At 46.3% G+C, this 25,360-nt stretch overlaps 1 protein-coding gene across 1 annotated transcript in view; it reads right to left on the reverse strand.

Annotated features, from left to right (window-relative positions):
• Window positions 1-25,360, reverse strand: part of TTC27 (tetratricopeptide repeat domain 27) — a 1,875,723-nt gene that overhangs the window by 652,160 nt on the left and 1,198,203 nt on the right. The window lies entirely within an intron of this gene.

Genomic DNA, 25,360 nt, shown 5'->3' on the forward strand with positions numbered 1-25,360 from the left:
GGGACTTGCTCTTTCCCCGGGGCTCCTCCTTCGCTCGGGAGCCTCGGGACAGACAACGCAGGCTGCTTCCTGCTCTCCACTCCTCCTCCTCCCGATGACACGGCGGAGGCTCGGCCGGCTGGGCCAATCCCAGCGCGGCCCTGGCTGTATGACGGACGGCTGCTTCCCTTTGGCAGGAAGGCAGGTGTCGGCTCAATGCAGACCCAGATTCGGGGGCGTTCCCGAGAACAGGCTTTCGGCTGACGTAGCCAAAAGCCAAAAATTCTCGGGAACGCCCCCGAATCTGGTCCGAGATTGACGGACAGAGCCTTCTCCCAATGGCTAGCCTCCATTTATGGAGCTAGCCAATGCGAGAGTGGGGACGGTCCAGTCCCCAGACACAGATATCATTAAGTTTTTCCTAGCGCATGCATACTTCGTACGCATTGGCTAGGCAAAACCTAAAAAGGAGTAGCTGCTTTGAAGTCGCTCTGTGTTCCACAGTGCGGGCGGCAACCCACCTGCACTTTAAAGGGAGATAAGAGATCCCCTTGCAGGCGGGTGCAGTGAGTGACTGCACCCACCTGCAAGGGGATGTTTGGGGGGCCATGGGACTCTCTTTCCTTCTCCAGAATGCTGCCACCAGGTGCTGAACTGACAGTGCGCCCCCTGACAGCTTCTTTGCCTCTGTGCCCACTTCTGTAATACGGTGCAGAGGCAGAGATTCCCTCATTTACATGGGGCCACGCCCCCTTACAAAGGCGGGAACTTCCTCTGATGATAGCGCTGGCGTATTACAGAAGTGGACGACCAAGTATCGGCGGCTCCTTCTGGAATATCATAAGTACCCAGGGGGTGCGCATAGCGGGTGCAAATGCCCATTGCGTCCCCGGGCCACTCCAGTAATATGGCCCCAGGTGTCCTGGCTATAGTAATGCCACAGTGGGTGATCTGAAATACAAAACAACTTCTCCCTCTTCCTCATTCTCACCAACTTGAAAGCGCTTTGAAGCAGTCTAAATGAATGCATAACGCACTGCAGAGACAAGTGGGCATTTACATCTCAGCCTAAAAGCCCTTCTGTTCTATTCATGCCATAAGACTGTGGCAGCAACACATCATAAAATAAATCCTTCACAGGTATGAAATGTAACGCGCTACTCGCACACTTGATATTTCCTCAAATAAATCATGAGGGCTGCTTGCCTTGTACTTTAATACAGAAATGCCAAGTGTGCGCATTAGCAGATTAATGTCCAGGGGTACTTAATGCAAATCTGAAATATCCAGAAAAGTTGCGCCTAATCTCATATTTAATAAAGGATATCATATCCTGACTAAAACCGTTACAGTAAAGGTTTTAGTAAGAATGTTTAGTTGTTTATTAAATATGAAAGCAGACACATCAGAAATTGTGCGAAGCAGTTGAGTACTGAGTAAACATAAGGCATGGCATCTTCCCAGCTACAAGCAACTCAACAATAGCCAATTTAAATGAAACAAAAGATGTCACATATTTAAGTTGTCCGAGTACTAAACTAATAAAACAGTCTTGCTCAACCTGAGCCGGCCGTTTCTTTTAATGTTTATGTTTTTTTTTAATAACTTTACTGGCATTTACGGGTATCACATAAACAGTACATATCAGAAGGAGTCCATCTATAAACATCTGGTATCCCCCTACCTAGTCCACGGAAGAATAAATGAACCACATCTCATTGTTCAGTTTAAATTGCCGGCTTCTCAAGGATGGGGCTAAACCCCACAACAGTAGTCAAGCCATACATACGTCATACCCCAGTCATAATGTATCTAAACAGGAGAAAACGTTCTATGCATCATTGAAGTTTGCATCCCTGGAGAGATATGACAACATTTAACCCCCCCCCCTCCCTCCCCCTTAAATTGTTTTAATTTACGCCAGCATAATACAGATAGAGGTAAAAGCAGGCTACTTCAACTTGCATGTCTTACCGCTATCACACCTCCGGGGCCAGCGGGACCAACCCGGCAGCTGTACCTCCAGACGCAGACTCGGCTCCCCCTGCGGCTCTCTCAGTTCTGACAGCATTGACGACCAGTCTATCAAATCATCTTCAAGTCTTCAAGTTTTGCATCCCTCCACAAGCTTCATTCGCACACCATCCGCAGTTGCCATTCACAGACATCTTTCAACTATGTCCTGTAGGTGGGGGGGTGTAGGACTAAGCCAAGTGATGGCAATACGTTTCTCTGGCAGCACAAGACTCAAAGCAACAAACTTCCTGCTGAATTTCTTTTTCACTGGGGATAGGAGTAATCCCAGCAACACCAGTAAATTCTCCATTGGGACATCCCACCCGAAGCCCCGGTGAGGCGAGCAAGTATTTCCTGCCAGTAGGTAGTCAAAGATGCGCAAGTCCACATCATATGGATAAAATCTGCTCTTTGGCCTTTACAACGTGAACACTCCCCCAATCGGGTGGGATAGATAACCTGTTACGTCTGTTTGGTAAGGTAGGTCTGATGGATAAAGTTATATTGGAGGACTTTAAAGTCCCATATCTCACTCCAGGCATGGCCATTTCACACATAAGCAGAACTAACATTCTATTCCAAATTGCAACATGTAAAACATTCCCAACCCACAACTCCCTCTTCCCATGGGCAGTACCACCACCCAGCCCGTCCATACTCAGACAAGCTGGGAGTCTCCAAATGCCATCCCATACCGCAATATTGGTAAGAAACAGAACAAGCATTTGCAATGCAATAGGTCTCGCATTTGCGAGAGTTTAAGGTATTGGCATTGTAAATGACAATGCCTTTTATTTATCAGTTTTAAAAACCAAAATATAAATACAATGTATTGTAATTTACAACGCTAATATCTCAAACTCGCGTAAATGCGAGAACTATTGCATTGCAAATGTTTGTTTTGTTTGTGGTGGATGTATGTGGATTTTATTGGGATGGCACCTCTCTAGGAACACGAAAGGGATGGATGCACACTAATAGCTCCCGAGAAGGGTGGACAATCAAAGTTAGAGGGGTTCTGCAACACACTAGAGCCCACTAGCTCTAAACCGAGAAGGGGCCCAGGTGAACGAGCGCTACTTGAAAGGGGGAGCTAAGGCAGGAGATAGAAGAAACTGACAAAACAAGAAGTGGTGAAAGTTCACAGCGAAAAAAGGGTTGAAGAAAACATTGGAAAGAAGCAGCACAGAAGAGACTTGATGAAGGAGTGCCGATTAGGGGGAACAGAGGGGCAAGAACTAACCCGCTTCTTAAGCTTGACTTCAGGTCTGGGAACAGGAGTTTGTTACACACTTGAAGCTGCATGCCAAAAGAACATCGTTAATAAATGTTAATGAGGCGCTAACAGGTGCTGAACAAATTGATTTACTCCGATCTGGTCAAACAACCATTTAAACAGTTGGAGCGGAAATGTTTAACGTCAAAGTAAACAACTGAATCTGTACAAACATCTCTGCAATTATTTAAAGCATTTTTTCTCTCGCCTTACACCCCGACTTTTAAAATGTGGATCAGGCAGATGTTTCCAAAACCTGAAAGACTGAATTCAGAGGGCTAAAGGAGGGGGTGGGGGGCAGAGGAAAACGGCTTGCTAGTAACTTCCTAAGATGGCTCAACTGCACTGTAACAAACTTTATTTTGTCGATCCCTGCCTTAAAGGAAACATATGTTCAAGGCAATATTTATAGATCGGAAACGCCAAAAAGCAATACACAATCACAAGTTTATGGACATTAGATGCATCATTGTTAAAGGCAGTTTTCAAACTATTGTTGCTACATTTGCAAAAGAAAGTAAGACCGTCCTTGACTTGCATTCTTATATATTTATTGTTCCTTATTTATGTAACATTTGAGGAGAACCCCGGGACGAAGGGAGGCGGTCGGCCAGAGCAGCAAATACAGCAGAGGGGAAGGTTGCGGGTGCGCCAAGTGGGGGGAGGGCTCTTAAGGCGACGTGGGAGGGGTAAAGCAAACAGTGCTTTAAGGAGCACACCACGGTGTGGTAAACTAACAAAAGGCGTTCCACTAAGGAGAGAGGCACCTGAGGAGGTTAGCATTCCAGCAGTACAGAGAAAAATAAGACGGTACTATGCATTTTAAAGATGTTGCTTAGTCAAGTGAATTCAGCAAATGTGTACATTTTGAAAGGTTCAAGGGGACGAGGAACCAGAGTTGTACTCACAGGGAGTGAATGGAAGGTTGAACTGCTCCTGGTAAAGCCCCTGGCAAGCTAACATATGCGCAAAACTTACACCCGCACAAAGGTCAAATATAGGTCCAACACAGGGACAAACACTTGTTCGCTCCTCAAACCCACCGGTCCCTTACCTGCCCATGACACCTAAGGTGACTGCTCTGCGCGTCAATGGCATGGGCCGCAGAGAGCAGCTTCACCCAAGCCGCCTGCTTCCGTTGCTGCTTTCAGGACCACACCACCAGCGCAGAACAGAGCAGATGAATGGCGAGCAGAAGCTGCAAGTTATGATGAGCCCTTGATCCATGACGTGCCATCGGACCTGCCGAGCGGCATCGGGGGGCCCAGTAAAACAGGAGCCGTGGTTATAGTAGAAAAAGAATAACAATTAAATAAGGGATTTTTAACTTGCAATTATTTTTCATTTAAAGCCATTTCATTTATTGTTCATGCAGCTGTAGTTACGTTAAGATGAACAAACAAAATAGCTACAGAATATTTTGTTGTTTTAGCCGCGTCCTGTGGTGTCATCAGGGTCAAAATTCAAGTAAAGTCAACCATATGGGATGACTGTCACTGACTAACCTCTTGCTACTCCCACAGCCATCCCCAATTACTCTGAAACCCCCTTAAAACATAAGATTACACGTGACTCCCCCATAGCCAAATCCATCAACATGCAACGTCCTCCCTCACAATTTTGACGGTAAACACAATGGGCATTTGTATCAACAAACTACGTAGCTTTAACCATAACCTACACTCCACGCCAATTACTTCCCTCCTCCCCCTGACCAATCAATAGAAGCCACTACACGAAAGCATCACCTACCCCCTTTTACTTGCTCCCAGGGTTGCTTATCATTCCCACGGTGCTGCTGCAGTCACCAATTAGACTGGTTCATTTAATATATTATGTACTTCGTTCATAACGCTGTCCCCGCTCACCTCTACCTAACTTCGGCCAGGGTAGGACGTTCATAAACTGGAGTGAAGCGACAGCCGAGGATATAGAAAAGGGACTGACAACACTGGTGTCGATATGAAAAGGGACAACCAAACATAAGAGTAGTAGACAAAAAGAAGACTACTACAGCTAGCCTCACTATCGTTCATGTTTCACTGATTCGTTCATGGGGTCCTGTGAAGCTGGCACCACAGTGAAACTAGCAGGCCACACCCGCACCTAAGAGGGATGCCTTCGTCACCACCAAGGCCATGATGCGACCACAGTGGGCAATGCTGAGGTACAGGAGACTAACGAAGACTCACCGGTTCCAGCCACCATCTTATTTATTTATTTATAAAGTCGTCAATCTGCTCGAGCGCGCGCCTCGCGCAAGTGGGTGGAGGGGGGGGGGGGTGCCGAGAGCAGGCAGCGTTTACCTTGCGGGAGCGTGCAACCATATGGCGCCAACATATGGCGCCGCGCTCTCCCGCAAGAAAATCGCCAAAACGTGCACGCGTTGCGTTGAAAGCAATGCAACGCGGGCACGTTTTTGCCTGGAAAGCTGAAGCGATCTGAAGAGGTCTCTTTCCTATGTAGCGCATGCGCGCTGCGTAGGCGAGACCTAAAAAGGAAACACCAATCCAATCCTTCCACCCACCCCTCTGCAAACTTGTGCTTTGCAGGATGTTAAATAGCCGGGAAGGGTGCGAGGCTTGCGTACTCGGCTCCCTCCTCTTGGCCATCCACCTCTAGTTAGCACTACCCTCCAGCAAAGTCAGATAACCCATCCATGGTAATCCCCCAAACTTTTTTCCCTTCGCCGGTTCCACACACAACAACATTTGGTTTTGTGTTTTCAAAATCACAACCAGGAAAGTACAATGTCATGTGTATCTCCCCTCAAACTACTGTGGAGTCTGCAACCATCACGTCCATCGCCCCTCAAATCTAGGTGTAATGGATCCGGCCCAGTCGCCCAAAAGTTTCAGAAATCAGTAGCATAGTCTCAGGAGGATGCATTCTCCGATAAATCTTGTTTACCAACAGGTCCTGGGAGGCTACAGCTGAATCCGGAACCACGTCAGTGGCCTGCAGGGTACCATCAGAACAAACTTGTATCCTGTCTGTATCCTCGTTAGTCTCTCGAGCCTGCCCTGTCGTCTTCGGCCACGTCCAGTGCGATTGCCGCTGAAGGCTGGGTGGACCTGGTCTGGGACACCAGCCGATCATAAATGTTTCTCCTGGAGTCAAATCAACCCCTGGCCTCTGCAGCCGAAGAAAAGAACAATGCCTTCCCTTGGCATTCCACCCGTAGTTTGGCTGGGAAGAGGAGGCTACACTTAAAATTGAGTAGTCGTTGACTCTTTTTTAGTGCCATGAACATTATCATTTGATCTTGAACCCTTTGGGTATAGTCGAAATATAGGGTGTCCTTCAAACAACAAAGACCCAGTGTACGAGTGGCTTGTAGGATAGTATCTCAGTCCCGGAATTTAAACAGTTGTGCTATGATTGCTCGAGGAGGTACGCCAGGCCTGGGCAGAGGTGCAAGGGCCCGTGCACTCTCTCAATAGTGAAGAATTTAAGAGAGGCGCTTGGGCACCAGAGTGGTACTGACCCAGTCCTCTAAAAAAGTGTCCCTCGACCTTCTCTGGGAATACGACAAAATGCACATTATTTCTGCGCGACCTCTCCTACGAGTCTTCCATGAGGTCATCTAGAAGAACAGTGTCACAGAGTGTTTTTACCTTTTCATATAGGGTGCCCACATTTTGTTCTGTAGCGGTCACACGTTCTGATACCTTACGCAGATCAGTTTGCAAAAGGACTTCTATTGCGACAAAGTCAATCATATGGACCGTCTTGTCCCATGAGTTTTGTATTGCAGCAAACAAGTCCACGATGGAGGGGGCCCCCTCTACAGTCTTTGGTATGATCTCTTCACCACCCTCTGGCATCCCCACCTGGCTGCGCATAATTGAGGATTTTGTTAGTTTGGCCGTTCGATTTTCGTTTTCCTTTACCATCTTTGAAAGTTGTAGCATAGTAGTTGGCGAGCACCCAGAGCAACAAGAATAAAGATCGCAGCAGGTGTCGTGACGGTCTTCTCACCACCACAATGTCCCCTCGGCGCTAAGACATACGTCTCACAGTGTGCCAGGCTTGGACCACATATCAAAAAGGCACACAATAAGCAGCAACCAGGTAGCACAGAATGATGTAGAGGCCAGTTCCTCTATTTGATGTTCCCCACACAGGCCCCCCACCTCTTGCAAAAGAAAACCTATTCATCTCCCCAGGGGTGGACAGTAATCCTCCTCACCCACGCTGCCGCATTACTTCACTCCAGAGGTCAAAAGCTTGAGACCTCCTCATCTGGCTTTATCCCATGGCCTTGCCTCAATCCCAGCTCCCCTGGGGTCTTCACTGTTGGGGCCCAGAGAGCCTGCCTCTATATCACCACTAGTGGTGGGGTGACGTCAGCTTCTGTCCTCCCACATGGCTCACTCCATGTCAGTCCCCTCACCACAGGCAAGCCAGCGGCAACAGACTCCCGCGATCTGGTAGTCTCTCAACAGGGCACAGCAGGCAGAGAGCTTCCTTCGGCAAGATCCACAATGGCTCTCACCACGACCATCCAATCAGCTGCAGGCGGGTCCCCGCACCTCACACCCTTGTCCGTTCTCCTCACAGCAGGGCTTCCCAGGGCTAGAACATTCACTGGCCTGGGCAGAGGCCGGCAAAAAGGAGGAGCACTCTTTTGCTGATGCAGAGGCCTTTCACAGGCAGGCCTCCACGTTTCCGACCCACTGTATATGGGAATGAATGAATTTATTTGTAAAGCGCTACGTTCACTCCAGGAAGCATCTTGGCGATGGCAAACAGTAGATCAGAACAGAACAGAACAGATATGAAACGGGGCATGAAAGTGAAACCGTGAACTCATATCTAGTGTCATATGAGGGGAAACACAGTACTGTCTGGGACAGCGAACATCCAAGTTTTCAAGAGCTTCCTGAAGAGAGATTCTGATTTTGCCATTCTCAGCTGTAAAGGTAGACTGTTCCAGGCCTTTATTCCTAGAACAGCTATGGTTTTACCTCCTTTTGTTTTCAGTCGGTAGCTCGCAACAGCCAAACAGTTGCCCGAAGATGATCGCAGAAGACGTTGTGTTGTGTATGGACGAATTCTGAACCTGAGATATGCCGGACCTATTGATTTTGCTGCTTTATAAGTGACTACCAGCGCGTCTCGACGTTGTCCAGGAATGAATTGCTGCCGGCCAGTAGTATATTGTTTTGTAGGATTTCGTTTTGATAGCATTTCTTATCTATGACAGGCCTGTGAAACGCTCCGATTCACAGTGCACTGCTGATGCACTTAAGAGTGCGCGTTCAGTAGTGTGTGAACTCGAGTTTCCCTACTTTATTTTTCCTTGCAATATTATATAGCGTGAACTCGACACCATGGCATGAGCACAATTTACATTACAGAAGAACACATTAATTTGTGGTAGGCACGGGGAGACAAAGCGATTTGCCTGGAATCACAGGATGTTGAGCCGATGCCAAGATTCGAACGTAGCTCCCCAGCTTTAAAGTTCGCAATTCTAGAACTTGTGGCGGGAGGTGTGTCTAAAAGTGTATGTCGGTGCTGGCCATCAATAAGAGCGAAAAGAGAAAACAAAAACGGGGGTTGGAGGGTCTAAGGGAAGTTTATAGACCAACCCAGGTTGTTATCCCCTAATGTACAATATATAAATACACAAAAACCTGGGTGTCTGATAGGAAACAAATGTGTTTCAGGAACCATACATTATAATGAGTCACCAAAAATGTCTGACTAAATAACCAGATGGATTCTAAATAAAGTTTTGACAGTCCAACGCATGTGAACAGACTGGGCTTAATTACTTATTTGGAATCCCTATCAGTATCTTATCCTGAGCTCTATTTTCTGACAGCCGAAAGTTAGCTAAGCTCACCCACAGGTCCTTAAACTGTCTCAACTGGATAATTAGTTATCTTGAGTAATGTAAATGAGCTCTCAAATTAACATGTCTCTTAATCACAGGTTACACTCACCTCTCCGTCGTTGCCCCAAGTGAAATCTGAGGTTGGGGGAGGCAACGAGTAGGAGGGGTGAGGCTGCCCTTATAGGTACATCTTGCTCGGTGTGCACCTATCACCCAGTCTTTTAGCTGAATCTTGATTTGGACTTCCTTTTCTTGTCCCTAGAGCGTGGCCTCCCTTACTCTGAGTTTGGTCCAGGTGAGGTGAGGTAACTTCCCCTGTCAAGATGGATGAGTAAGGAACTATTATGTTCCCTTCCATACTATATTATATTGTTTATATCCAATGCACTTACACCACTAACACCACCTTTCACTTTTGTAGGTGATGCACACACCAGCTGACAAGGAGGAATAAGAGACTATCAGCCTGATTCATCAAGCTGAAATCGGCTCGCAAAGGGCCAGATTCTGAGAATCTGGCCCTTTGCGAGCGCTAATTTTGCATTTGGGATTCATCATCCCAAATGCAAAAATCGGTAATAGCGATTTTGCAATGTTGCGAGTAATTACATTTAAGGAATCTCTATTTGAGATTCCTTAAATGCAATTCATCATCCATTTAAAAATTACGAATTCGCAATTTCGGCCCGCTATTTACCGCGAGTTCAAACCTTGTGGTAAATAGCGAAAACTTAGAAAAATGCTTTTAAAAACATTTTTCTAAGTTGCATGTTGCACACACACATGTCCTTTGGACATGTGTGTGCGCAACACCTGTTTCAATTTGCATTTAAGGGGTGCTACAGGGTGTCCTTTGGACACCCCTGACACCCTTTAAATCGCTATCTTATTTGCGATTAGCTAATTGCTAATCGCAAATAAGGAATACTCCCCATTCATTCCTATGGGCCTTTTGGCCCATAGGAATGAATGGGGAGTTATTCCTTATTTGCGATTAGCAATTTGCTAATCGCAAATAAGGAATGTGTAGGAATCGCATTTCTTTTTGCGATTCCTACATGAATCCCGTTTTGCGAGTCTGTAATAGCGATTCCCTATGAATCGCTATTATAGACGCGCAAAACGGGTCTTTGATGAATCAGGCTGTATATCCTTTAAAGTTGTCACTGTTATTTCCTTTTTTTCCTTTCTTTAAGAGTGTGAATTTCACTAGCAGTAGCATTAGTTCATAAGAACAGAGGCCCTGATGAAAGCCAAGGGAGTTTTCCCCTGTATGGCAGAAACATGTTGGCCCCTAAGCAGTCATTTCTTTACACTGCGGTTTTGCGCTGTTCTGGTTTTTAAACAGAAAGAAACTCACGGTCATTAAAGTTTCCTTGCTGTGAGCTTTCTATTCTTTTTTAACTTCACTTTTTCTTACACCTTCACATTTTTGCACCGCTCTTTGTTCCATTTGGTGATCCCACGCATGGTCAAACGGGCAAATGTGGGTTCGACCCCAGTCCTACCAGGCGGTCCTGGGAGTAGTCTCGCTGATCTGGAGACACACCAGCCCAGCCCTGTGGATGACCAGATGAGAAAAATCAGATCACCAACAAGATTTTGATGGTAATCCATCTCTGGATCTTGGATCTCACCTACTTTTGCTGGTGGTCACATGCGTTGGACTGTCAAAACTTTATTTAGAATCCATCTGGTTATTTAGTCAGACATTTTTGGTGACTCAATATAATGTATGGTTCCTGAAACACATTTGTTTCCTATCAGACACCCAGGTTTTTGTGTATTTATACATCAATAAGAGAGACCTGTGCATTTTTCAAATGGGTGGTGAAAAAATATGAGTATGTTGCTGGAGATGTGGCCCGCAGTGCCACCAATGTACTTACCAGGGGAGGGTAAACACCCATTACTCTGCAACTTTCTTTCCGCATACCATCCCTCCACATATTTTCATTACGAAAGTACCATGACTCCGCAATGCAATTATAAAGCATGGCATTACATTTTATATGCTTTTACCACGCATACATTTACAACGAAATTCGTTGTAAATGCATGAATGGTAAAAGCATGTTTTTTTTTAATGTTTGGATAAGGTAATTATGGGTTTAGGGGTATATGTTTTGGGGTACTGAGGTATATGTTTTGGGGCGTTTGGGTATTTTAAGGGTTCAGATCTAGTTTTGGGTTGTGGGATACAGGGTTAGTTTTCGGGTTTTAGGGATAGGTATGGGTTTTGGAGTACAGGGGTATTTTTAGGGTTCAGGGCTAGGTTTGGGTTTTGGGGTATAGGGGTATTTTTAGGGTTCAGGGGTAGGTTTGGGTTTTGGGGTACAGGGGTATTTTAAGGGTTCAGGGCTAGGTTTGGGTTTTGGGGTACAGGGGTATTTTTAGGGTTCAGGGCTAGGTTTGGGTTTTGGGGTACAGGGGTATTTTAGGGTTCAGGGGTAGGTTTGGGTTTTGGGGTACATGGTTATTTTTAGGGTTCATGGCTAGGTTTGGGATTTGGGGTACAGGGGTATTTTTAGGGTTCAGGGGTAGATTTGGGTTTTGAGGTACAGGGGTATTAAGGGTTCAGGGCTAGGTTTGGGTTTTGGGGTACAGGGGTATTTTAAGGTTCAGGGGTAGGTTTGGGTTTTGGGGTACAGGGTATTTATAGGGTTCAGGGCTAGGTTTGGGTTTTGGGGTACAAGGGTATTTTTAGGGTTTAGGGATAGGTTTGGGTTTTTGGGGTAGAGGGTATATTTATACGGTTAAGATGGGTTAGTGTTTAAGGGTGTTGGGGTATTTTAAGGAGTAAGGGTGGGTTATGATTATGGGGTGCAGGGATATTTAATGGGAGCAGGGTGGGATTAGCACACGATATGAGACATGGCATGAAGGGCGGAACGTACCACACGCCCCCAGCGTTTGTCACGCCCACAGCACAACGCAGACACGCCCACAAGGGACTACTTTGCTGGCACGGTTCTTTTACCTTTGAAATGTATATGGTGGACGTCTGCGTAGCCTATGTCCTTCTGCTGCAACTGCCCTTTTCCAACGCTGTATTGGGTGTTGTGATTGGTGCTGTGATTCCGGAGATTACCGCCTCAAAGGTTTGGGCTCTCTCTGTTTATTATATTAGTATGGATTATTAATACTTTAAACAAGATTATTTTGTGGATCGGTAACCAATGTAGTCTTTGGAGTGCTTCTCTAGAGGAAGATCCTCTCGGTAACCTAAGCACCAGCCTGTCAGCTGCGTTCTGTACTACCTGTAACCTTTTTATAATCGATTTATTTGCTCCTGCATATAAACTGTTGCAGTAGTCCAGACGCAAAAACTAAAGCTACTGCAACTGTTTTCCTAGCATTTAAGGGCAATAGGTGCAGAAACTTCCTCGGGATTTTTATTGTATGGAAGCACATGCCTGCTACTGCTAACGCTTGGCTGTGAAAGGATAGGGAATGATCAAACTTAATCCCTAAGTTACGTACAGTGTCTGCAGTGTTCGGCGGTGGAACCATGTTTTCAGGCCACCATAGACTGGGTGTAAAGAGATTTGTTTTCCTGAACAGCATAATTTTGGTTTGTTGGCTGTTACATTTTAGATGATTAAGATTCATCCAGTTCATGACTGCTGTTAGGCAGTGATAACATTTTTCTTCCGATATTGAGGAGTTTTTATCAAGGGTAAGGATGATATGGGTATCATCAGCATAGGTGATAGCTTCGACATCAAATGAGTCTATCCAGCCAAGCAGTGGGGTCATGTAAAGATTAAAAAGCGTTGGGCTTGGGGAGGAGCCTTGGGGGACCCCCGATAGGAGCTGTTTTTCTATGGATTTGTGTTGCCCAAGGGTAACTATGTTGCGTCTGTTTTCTAAAAAAGAGGAAAACCAGGCTAGCACCTTATTAGTAACGCCACTGGTTGAAAGTCTGTTGAGTAGAATGGCGTGAGAAATTGTGTCAAATGCGGCCGACAGATCCAACAGAACCAGTACAGCATCCTTGCCCTGATCTAAGGCAAGCTTTAATGTTTCTGTAGTATGAAGCAGCTGTTGAATGGCCGTATCTGAAACCTGATTGTTTTGGGTGGAGGATATTTTCTTTCAACAGTCAGGGGAGGGAAATCCATTCCTCCCTCCACCCTCCGCAGGATACCACTTAGGTGACGAGCCCGGCCAGGCCCTCAGCTGCTCTGCAGGTTTCCATAGTGGCAATTGATGTTCGTTGGATCGGGCCGCAGCCCTTTCCGATTCCACAAATGCCACTGGAGTCAAGCTAGCCTGGCTGATGAGGGGTGAAACCGCGGAACTAGTCCCATGTTGCTTGCTTCTGGTCAAGGGAGGACCTTGCCTGGCAGTTCGGCCTGGACCATTCCCAAGCGGAGCAGGCTCAAGACTGATTTGCATATGGCTGGGAATAAACTGGAATGGCAAGGCAGGCAAAAAACAACGGATTTAGGCCCGGATCCCATCAATAGTTTTTTTTTTGATTTGTCACCCCGAGTGGGACGGGTATGCCCACACGTGGGTTCCGTGGTCTCCATGCCACTGGAGTAAAGCTAGCCTGGCTGATGAGGGGTGAAACCCCGAAACTGGTCCGAGGATGCTTATTTCAAGTCAAGGGAGGACCTGGCTTGGTAGTTGGTGCAGGCGGGTCCCATGGGGAGCAGGGTCAAGACTGATTTGCATATGGCTGGGTTCAAACTGGAATGGCATGGGGAGCAAAAAAACTATGGCTTTAGGCACAGATCTCTATACTGGGGTGAATGTTTGACACTGTTCAACATTCTGTCCATCAATTGTTCTTTCTGCGTTTGCTACAAATAAAATGGCACCTGCCTGCTGCACTTGGGCCACACCAGTATCACCGCTGCAGATCAACCTCGGGAGGGAGGGCAGTCCCCCTCGTTACAACCAGGGCACTGCTGTGATTACGGGGAGCACTTAGGAAGAAATACCAAGCAGGATCATTCAGGATCCGGGAGGATGATGAGCGTGTCGGCAAGGCGCCAACATACACGTCTACTCTGCCATCTAGCTTGGCCACATCCCCCCTATGCTTTGTTTGTTGGTACTCCTGGGCCCTAACTCTTACCTTGGAATTTGTGGCTGCTGATGGCACGGCTTAGAAAAATGCAGATCTGCCCGTCATAGGCAAGGAAGGCCTCTGCTTCAAACCCATGCACGTGCTCCCAGGTATACAGACAACAGCAGGAGGACGCACATTGCTTATCTTGTCTCTTGCACTTGTGAGCAATGCTGTTTCTGCTCTGGGCACGAAAAGAAGAGAGCAAGGGACAGAAAATGAGCAATCACTGCATGGCTTCAAAATAAAGCCATCCAGTGATTGGCCACTTATGTGAAACTCCCTCTCCTTTGCTCCCACATATGTGCTTGGACTAGAGGCCTTCTGGCATCTCCTCCTAAGCCAATTCAGAATCTGCTTCCTTGCTGTCTTAATTAAGCAAACAGCATGAGAACAGTGCTGGAATTTGCTGGGGCAGGCGGTACTAGTGCTCCTTAAGAGCCTGGGAGGATATGGCTTTGATCCCCGGTATACTAGCGTTTTGCCAGTAGGGAATGGCCTAAAGTGTGCATCTCAGGGTGGTCACAGAAAGGCACCTGTCCAACCTGACATGCACACTTCACTACAGACTGCTTACCTGCTCAGCCCGCAATATATAAGCCCCAACCTCACAGAAAGGCACCCAGCCCAGCCTTGGCTGCGAATGACAAAAGAGCACCATGGCCAGAAAAAAACAAATAAAATGTACATTTCAGTTATTTGGGGTAAAGCATATGGAGGGCAAAGCTCCAACAGAGCCCCAAAACCCCTGCTGTGAATTTTATGTTATTACAGTTTCTTTAAGGATCTTCTAAAAGAAACAACTTTTTTCTTGAGTGATTGACAGATCCAAATGTGTGGCTGCCAGGTCTCCCCTCAAATTATTTGACTCTTTTTGTTTTTTGTTTTGGTGTTAGCCAAGAGCTTTTAATTTTACTAAAATTGTGCGCCAATCACATTTTTCGTCTGGCCACTACAGCATATAGCAAGAGGCAGTGACTCAGCCCACCTCAGCCTTTGGTTACCTTCACTGTGAGTGATGGTATTCTGACCTTTTACAAGAATCACATCAAAACACAAAGTAGTTCCCATAACTACAAGCGACTAAAACGCCAATGTGTGCTTTTTGAGAGCAAAAATGTTTTGTTCTCTTAGCTACTATTGTTTTCCGTTGAGGAAGACAAGCAGCATCGCCGACATTAAGGTTTTGAAAAAAACATAGTACAAAAAACAAGTATTGCCAAAGCAGAATGGCTGACAACCAGTATCAGGACTATTGCATATGCCAATGCTCGTTTACATTTGGTGGCAGTATCTGTATCTCTCATGTTCCCCTCCCACATCTTCCCTGGGGTCATAAGATAGACCCCCCAGAACCCTGGCACTTTATCTGCCACTATGAGATCACAGGGATGGCCTCTGATAACCTTGGTCTCAATGGTCATTAAGGCAAAAGTCTTTCTCTAACTCGGGGGCATCGAATGTAGGACCAGAAGAGCAGCATCCACATCTCTTTTTAAGGATTTGTACATAATGTAACCTGCACTTAATGAACCTAAATGGAACTCACTTTCACAGACAACAGATATCACGAAAATATGGCTTTGACCCATCCCTCCTAGTCGTAGCTGGCCATTCCTGCTCTAGTGCCTCTGCAGCAAATATCTCTGCTACCCCTGGCAATTTGATGAATGGTCCTCTGGACAATTTAACATTAATTTTACAAAATGTGTTTACTGCATTTCACTACGCCTCATCATCAGTGTATGATTTGAGCAGGTGGGGGCAGATGTGGAACACCGGAACTCATTTTTAGGACGTGTGAACCAGACAGCACAAGATGTCTGATTGCGAAAAACCTATTGTGGACTTGCAGTAGGATTACCGCCCTCCCACTACTTACAATTGGTTGGCTTTACTGTTACTCTCCGCTGCTTGCTTTTTTTTTGGGTGGCTTGCGATGTCCATGTTCTTTGTGTCTCTCCCCTGTAGCTTAACCTTTTTACCGCCCTCTTGTCTGATTCACTTGTGCCCTTCCACTACTCAATTTTAGGGAACTACTTTTTTCTTTTGGCGAAGCACACTGTGACAAGGCCTCCCCGGTTGACGACCCGAATGCCCCGGGGGCATTGGGGGATTCCTCCCTCGGCTGTCGCCAGAGAAGTCACGGGCGGAGCCCCGATGCATCTCGAGGCCCGGAAGCAGGGAAGGATTTAAGGACGGAGGAGAACGAGCAAGAAGAGCCCGGGAGCAAGGAGGAACACAGCATCAACGTGGAGGACAGCGGAGCAGTGCGGGAGATTGAGGAAGCCGAATCGAGTGACGGAGACCGGAAGAAGGACGGAGCGGAGGAGAGCGGAGATCCTAAGGAGGAGGATGAGAAAGTGAAGAAAACGGGAGAGGCGTCCTCAGAGGAAGGCGCTACGGACGAGGCAGCCACGACCCTGTCAGCAGGTCACGGCTTCAGGTAAGTGCTGCAGGGAACGGGGCACTCGCTGGGTAGGTGGTGGTCACAGAAAGTATTCATGGGCTTCTAGGGAGGGACAAGGGTGGAGAGGAAGGTGTGGTACACAAACAAAGATGCGTAGTCCAGGTGTAGTGGAAGATCCCTCTTTATTGACAAGTAGTTAGGTGGCAGGTTACAGGATAGTAGTTACAGGGAGAAAACTCTCAGATGACCAACTGACAATCTTTACACAGGGAGGCACACTAACATTCCATGATGTCACAGGACATTCTCATAAAGTGGTAGAGAGGGAAAATACATAGAACCATTTACCACAGAAGGAACAGTAGGGGTTCACTGGTTCCCCACACACGCCCAGACCCATTATCTTCCACCGCCAGACCGAGCCACAAGCACTGGGGCACAACCACATTATAGCAAGTCACGGTGGGGAATCCACCACATGTAAAAGAAGGAGTACTAAAAGGAGTAGTCTAAATGCCAGGATATTCTGAGAGAAGGCGTACCCTGAACTGTGTGAACAAACACCAAAAGTCCTCACCACGGTAAGGGAGGGCAGGGGCCACAAAAGGGGAGAGGGTGGGATAAAACTGAGGCAAGATACCTCATTAAAAAGAGAGCACAACAATGACAGCCTCTCCTTACTCTTTTCCCGAGGGGACGTGCTACGCCAAGGGAACCCGAAGCAGACGCAACAGAGAAGAACAACAAGGAAAACAGAGACCGTCATATCCGAACCGAATTCCTGACCTCAATATATACAATAAATCCTTCTTTGCTACTCATCCCTGGTCTGTGATACTTGGGTCGGTGACACACCCATTGAGAGTGCATGTGTTTTCCAACTTTCTTCCTCTTTTGTCTCCCCACTCGGCTGCTCTGGGTTTGCTCTCTCTCCCTCATGGTTCCTAGCTCTCTGTCCTGTGTATTTCTTCCTCTGCTCTCCCATGCGGAGTACTGCTGTGTTCTTTCTGTGCTTCCCATCCCCACATGCTGCTATCTCTCTCATGTATTTAATGTAATGTAATGTAACTTGAACTTATATAGCGCAAAAAACTGTCACCCTACGGGTATCCTGGCGCTGCGACTTACCAAGTTGTCACTGAGCTGAAAAAGATAACCTATTTGCCAGTTTAGGGGAGCTCGTTTTACTCATCCCTGGGATTCCCCCACCCCCTATGTTGCTGTCTCTTTCTTGTTCTCCTATCCCCAACCCCATGCTGCTGTCTCCCTCGTGTGCTACCTCCCTTTGTTGCTGTGCCACCATGTGCTTCTGTCCTCACCCTCGTGTTGCTGTCTCCATCGTGTACTCTCCCGCACCAGAGGAAGCCCACTGCATTCAGTGAAAGCTTAGTTGTGCTTTTAAAAGCACTTCTTTTGTTTTAGCTCCAGGATTCTTAAAGTAATTTTAGTTTGTTCACCAGAATTTCTCCAATATAATATAATATAATATAATATAATATAATATAATATAATATAATTAGCAACTACACAGCTATGTAACGGAAGAAGCCATCAGTGAGAGTAAACAGAAGTTTCATGGCAGCACAGTCACAGTCTTACAATTGGGGATATTGTATTCATCGTCCTAATTGTTTTATACGCAGTTACTGTGGAGGCTAGTAACAATTTGTTGCTACAAACTTTTAATGCAATAACATACGTTTAATGAGAGCAGCACCACAAGTTTCAATTTCCACGCCTGCGTTCACATTGTATTCCTTGCTTCCGGCAGCACAGCTTTGAACCTGCACTTGCATATTTACTCATTCAGCCAAGCAGGCCTGTGGCCCTTCTCCTTAACACACTCTACTGGTATACTTAGCAGCAATGGTGCCACGAAACCGACAAAAACCATCTCGTTAGTAAACAGAAGAGTCACTTGAGTCGAGCCGGGACCTTGGTGTCTGTGACCCACTATGTATGATCGTAATTGTTTTTAGATGCCAAAACCGTTAATGCAATAACATGCATTTATATTATGTAACAAACTGTCTAGTTCCTCATGATACATTTTTGAAATTCAAAAAAGGACAGCGCTGTTTAGGCATTATCTTCACAATGTTCAGGTTGTAGGAAACACTACAACCGCAAAGACATAGTTGCTCAGTTTAATGGCCTAAGAGGTGCATAACTGCAGATTTGCACATCTGCTGGTAAAAACAATTGTCAACAATGCATTTAGCCAAAAATACTAGTCTGTAACGAACTAAGCTATCAATAAGACTTCAGATATTTCACTTTGCTATTAAAACAATTGGTAACAACATATTCATCATAAGCACTGCTAGCTAACCAGGCAGATCCATGTATTTAAGGTTGTCCGTAAAACAAGTGCCAACAATATGATTTGGAAAAACACTGCTGTTCATTGCATCAAGCCATTGGTGACCCTGCAGGTATGAGCATAACTGGAACACTGCCTTCATATTGCTTAAAAAGAGTGTTTACTTTTGACATTGGGAATTTGTTCAACCTGGTGACTCATGAACACTACTATGACCATTCAGATACTCAAGTCCCACAATTTGGTGAATAACTTCAAAGTAGCATCTGATAGAGACTTCTAGCCGCAGATTTCTTACATACTTTCCCAGGCGTCAGACTGGATCTGGAAATTTTTCATGATCAGTATCCCTGCATGCCGGTAGATGGAGTCATTCGGCTCTGTGTGGGGCCGTCCGCTCTGGAAGTGACTCTCACTGTACATATATAAGTGCCACCCAGGTGCGCTGATGTCAGTTCTTTTCTTTCTGTGCCAGCCAGTGCAGATCTGGAAAGAACTACCCCTTAGTCACTTTTTGACTAGGTTTTTGTGACATTTTTTATGTCTTTTTTGAGGTACTGCCTCCTGGTGTGGCTGGGATGTCTTCAAAGACTGGCTTCAAGCCCTGCGTGCACCTTATATGCCTTCGGTGCCTCAAGCAGGACCATAACCTGAAGCCCTGTCCCAACTGCCACACCATGCACTCGAAAGGCCTTGAGGGAGCGATCCCTCAAGTTGATGGTGGCTCGACGTGTGACACTACACTGCAATGTTCACAGTCCCCATTGAAAGGAAGGTCATCATCGCATTGAAAGATGTCGAGCCATTCAGGTAAGTCCAAGTCCCCGGAGAAGAAAAAGAAGTCGAAGCAAGCTACGACTTTGCCTCGTCTGTCAGCCGACAAGACGAGGGAGCGTCTCAAAGCCTGGCTCTCCAGTTGAGCCAGCATCTGGGTCTGCTCTGCGCCTCTCTGTTTCTGGGAGCCAGAGCGACCCCCACCCAATTGTATGAATTTTATGAGGCCATTCAGCTCATTTTTGGGTGGCCTGTCCCCTCTGGCACGCCTTCAGTCTCCACGGTTTCGGGCGGGCCCCTGATGGATCCACGCCAGTGGCTCAGGTCCCGGTGCCAGTCGGGTCCTAGGGATCAATGGATGGATCCAGATCGGCACCGGTCATGCCACCACGACCTTCCCAGACACATATCCAGAGGTCGACGCTCTTGATGCTGTCATCCCATTCTCATCACCGACACCACACGGTGCCAGAGGGGCATCGTCTGACCCGAAACATGCCTTCCGAATCGCAACCTGAGCCCTATTCTTACGTCCTAAGACTCGAGGAGGACTGGGAGGGGTCACTGAAACCTGAAGAATAACAGCTTTGTGAGGAACAACTGGACTGGGCGGAAGATCTGGATGAAGCCAGTGGACTGGATACTTCGTAGATGCAGGCATGCTTTCTACCCCTACAAAACCTGTAATGGAGTTTTGTGCGCACCATTAAATAGGATGATCAGTTTGAACTATACGTGCAACTGTGGGTGTGTAAGTTGTCAAACCTACACTGAGTTAACTTTTTAATACTGCTGGAGATTATGATTCTTCAGACCCCACGTGCACAGTTACATGAATATAACAATAATATCAAGCACTTTTGAATAAATCTCAACCAACAATGACATGTAATTAGCATTGTATATTTTTCATATATTGTAAAAACTTTTTGTTCTATGAACAAATACAGAGTCCACATCTCATTTTACTTATGAAATAATAATGATAAACACTTGCCTGAGTTAACAAATTGCTTTGGAATTTCCAATATCAAAAACAAATGAATCCGTTGACCCTGGCACCATTGCATTTCGGGATGCTCTTCTTCAGGGGCCGGAAAGTTTCAATGAGCTTGAAGAATCACCATGCCTCAGTATCTATTCTCCCATCTCTCCTGGTTCATGAAGTTTATCACTCCTTGATTAGTGGTAATACAGTTTCTTTTTCAAACCTGTAATGGTCACACTCTATACTTCAACAAATTCAGCAATTCGAGTCAAGACGCGTTTCTCCCCCTACCATGGATACAGAGGAGGAAGTTTCTTTTGCAATGGTGGTGCGCCATGGATACAGAGGAGGAAGTTTCTTTTGCAATGGTGGTGCGAAGGACAGCTGAGGTCCTGGACCTTAGCTTGCCCTCGGTGGCAGTCTAGACTAATGTCTTGACGGAAGTGCTAGAGCCGGAAGTACTTCTCCCTTTCAATGAGGCACTTACTGAGGTTCTGCTTGGGACATGATCCAAGCCCAACACAGGGCCTCCTGTGTACATAACGATTGCCCGTCGCCACCACCCTCCTACGGAGGACCCAAATCTCCTCACCAAACACCCTACGGGAAGAGCTTGATGGTCCAAGAGTACATGTCCTACCTAAATCCTGGTGCATTTCCTACCGCATCCCCAGATATAAAATCTGAAAGGCTGGATAATATTGGAAAGAAGATGTTTTCTTCCACTGGCCTGGCCCTGCGGCCTGTGAAAACTGCATGCCTTTTGGGCTGCTATTCTCATGTGCTGTGGGATACGGTTGTGCAGGTGCTGCCAACGGTCCCGGAGGAGGCCTGGGCTGTGCTCTCACAGGCTGTTGTTGATGGGAGAGACGCAGAAAAGTGATGGCGTTTGTTGAAGCTCATCTGCGGAGATCAGGCGTGCAGTCTTCCCCTATCATGATGACTGGCTGTTAAAGGCAGGATCGCCCCAGGCTGTCGTCTCCCACCACCAACCTACGATGGACCTCCTGCATTCGCTGGGGTACACTATCAACGTGCAGCAGTCACACCTGACTCTCTCTCAGACGTTCACTTTCATCAGAGCCGTTCTGTACACAATGCAGTTTTAATTATATGCTTTAGAACTGCAAGTTCAAGCTATGATACCGATGTTTCAGCCTCTATCCTTGATTTGGTGAGACTGACAGTCTTCTGGGCTTCATTGCCTCCTGTATCCTGCTGGTGATGCATGCCCATTGGCATCTGCGGGCTCTACCTGAAGTTCCAGTGGGCAGAGCATCAGGGGAATCCCTCTGACGTGGTCCAGATCTTGGAGGGAACTGCGAAAGACCTGCGGTGGTGCCTTACAAACCGCAATTGGTTCAGTAGCAGACTCCTCTCCCTTCCCCATCCAGATCTCACAGTAGTGACAGATGCGTCACTCCTGGGATGGGAGTGCCCTCTGGAAAAGGTGGAGATCAGAGTACTTTAGTCTCTGGTGGAATACAGACTCCACATCAACCTATAGGAGCTCTGAGCGATCCGATCGGCACTGAAAGTCTTTCTACCCTCCATTCAGGGAAGGCTAGTGTAGGTGTCCATGGACAGCACCAGTGCCAAGTGGTACTGCATAAGTAGGGTGGGGTCGTGGACCCTTCGTCAAAAGGCCCTGCATCTCTGTAAATGGCTGGAACAACAGGGCAAATCAATGGTAGTTCAAAATCCTGGGGGTTCTCTGACTGCCACTGTGGATGAATTAAGCAGAAGATGCCTAGCGGATCATGAACAGCATTTCCATCCGGAGGTGGTGCAAGGTCTCTTTCAGTGATGGGGAAAGCCTTGGTTAGATCTGTTCCCCAATGCTGAGAATGCGTAACGTCAGCAGTTGTGCATGCTGGAGTTTGCAAGGTGGCTCTCGCTCAGAGACGTTTTTCTTCTCGAGTGGAGCTCAGGCATCCTGTATGCCTTTCCACCCATATCACTCCTACCCAGGGTTCTCAAGGTCGGGAACGCCCAGGCCCAAGCCATTCTTGTGGCTTTGGACTGGGCACAGAAAGTCTGGTATCCCGAGCTGTTGAGCATGTCCATCGCTCCTCCGATTAGGCCTCCCCTTTGGGAGAATCTTATGTCACAGCAAAAGGGGAGCGTTTTCCCCCCAACCTGTCAATACTCCGCCTTCTTGAGGGAGATTGAGCTGTGACAGTTGACCGCTTCAGACCTTCCACCTGAAGTCTGCAGCATTATCTTAGCAGCAAGGCGTCCCTCGACCAAGACGGTTTATGCCTTCCATTGGGCTAAATTTGTGGCATAGTGTTCAGAAAGACAAATTGATTGTCTTTCTGCCACCCTTTCTCAGGGTCTCCTATTCATACTTTACTTTGCCCATCAGGGCTCGGCTCTGGGCACTGATCAGGGATAGCTATCTGTAATTTCTGCTTTTCTTCAGTTGCCTGACCAACCTTGCCTTTTCCTATCCCCTATTGGGCATTGGTTTGTGAAAGGTTTGCAACATATGTTCTCTCCCACTCCCTTTGTTATACCACCAGAGCTAAACCTGCACTCACTACATTAACTCATGGAGTTCCAGTCCTGAAAATCTGCTGGGCATCAACGTGGGCCTCCTTGCACAAGTTCACCAAACATAGTTGTCTGGACAGTCAGGGCCGTAGAGATGGGCACTTTGCCTGTTCGGTCCTGCAGGGCTTCCTCATGTGAAATTGGTCTGAAGATTCTTCTCCAGGGGGGTATTGCTTGGGCATCTATTCTAAGGTAAGGAATCTGCAGCTAGAAGTCTCTATCAGATGAACAAGTTACTTATAGTAGTAGTAGAAAAAGCTTTATTCGATTTTTGAAAAATAAAAAAATCATAAAAGCATCAACATCAAAAATCAATACACAAATACATATATAAAACAGTACAATGAAAGAAATAGGTAGCAATATTTACAATGACTTTAGGAACATGATAGAATTTTCCTTTTTAAAAAGACACTCTTTAAAAAACTAGTCATAGTTGCCACACAGAGTTCATCATTTAAGAGCTGGAGATACAACAAAGCAAGACGACAATGTCGCCATGGGCCATATTTATTCAAAAGAGGTTTAATCCATCGGGCTCTTTCATTATGATAAAAACCACAGAAACAGATCACATACAATGTTGATTGATCAGATCTCCCATCACACGGACAATTAATACGTTTTTTTGACCAATCATTAGTTTGAGGGAAGGACACTAAGCGGTAAAAAATATCAAATCTAAATCTGGTGAGTAGGTACCTATCAAAGCCCCTAGGACACCAGATCAGGTAAGACTTACATTTGGTAACACCATTCCTGGTAGTGACTCATCTAGCCGCAGATTCCTTACTGACCCACCCATCCTCTCCCGATCTAGGGACAGGGGCTTTTCCCTTTCAGGGCTCTAGTTTTCTGCACCAGCGGTCAGTGTACTTTGTGGCTCAGCGCTTCTGGTGGGGAAAGTCGTGAAAAGTAACTGACGCCAGCGGGCCTGGGTGGCGCCTATATAGGCACTGTGAACGTCACTTCCAGCTCGGACGACGCCAATGACGCCACGTACAGCTGAGCGGCGCTACCTACCGGCACGCAGGGGTACAGATCATGAGAAATTTCTAGATCAATTCTGACGCCTGGGAAATATTCTAAGGTAAGGAATCTGAGGCTAGGGTGAGTCTCTACCAGATAAGCATTACCAAAGGTAAGTTACTTGTTCATCAACACGTTCGTTAAATACAGCTGACCATAGATGTTCCTACACTAATGTTTCTCCTACTGATGGGCCCACTTGCAGCTGAGGCTCCAAAATCTGGAACTTTAGCATGTAAGTTCCGGAACACAAACAAAACGGATGTTTAGAACTGTGAAATGCACATTTATTATACAGTAAAGTCATACATTTATAAAAACGAAGTTAAGTAAAGCGGAACAACATGTAGTCTTACAAGTTTTGCTTTTTAGTTATTACTGTTGCGCTACGTATGGATACATTGGTATGTTTAGCTTTATACTGATTGATATAAGGACACATTATACCAAAAGAGGCTAACACTTGCAGCAGTGAAACAATGAATTTCACATCTGGATAAAAACATTTAGGGACCACAGACATTTTTTATGGCCCAATAGGGGTGTTATTTATTTTGCAGTGCAACGTAGGTTTGTCTTTAACAATGTGTTAGGTCTTGCCTAAAAAAGTTGATAAAGACATATTGTCTGCATTACAAGCACTGTGTGTGATGGCGGTTGGCTGCATGATCATAACTGGACAGCTTTCTTTTTTATCGCAAAATCCTGCTCTTTATTTGATGGTTTCTCTTCTATTTGGGTGTTGTCCCACCTCAGAAGCATTGTTTATTTACATAATTTTGGATTTGATGAGCTGTATGCTCCTACTGCTAAAGTGAGAAGATTATCTATTTTCTTTATTTTTCTTTGAGCACTCCATGGTGTGCATCACTTTTGTTGCTCTCTTCCATCACCTCTACATTTTTGTTTGACCAATGGCACGGCCCATGCACACTGCTACAGAATAACTTGCTTTTGCCGATTTATTCCTGCAAGATCCCCAGCTTTTTAAAATAATAGTTTAAATAACAATTTTGAGGTTCAGTAGATGTACCATGCAACTTGGCTGATTGCGTATATCCATTTGCGTGGCATCACGTGCCGT

This window comes from Lissotriton vulgaris, chromosome 6 (assembly GCF_964263255.1).
Source record: "Lissotriton vulgaris chromosome 6, aLisVul1.2, whole genome shotgun sequence".
Lineage (NCBI taxonomy): Eukaryota > Metazoa > Chordata > Amphibia > Caudata > Salamandridae > Lissotriton > Lissotriton vulgaris.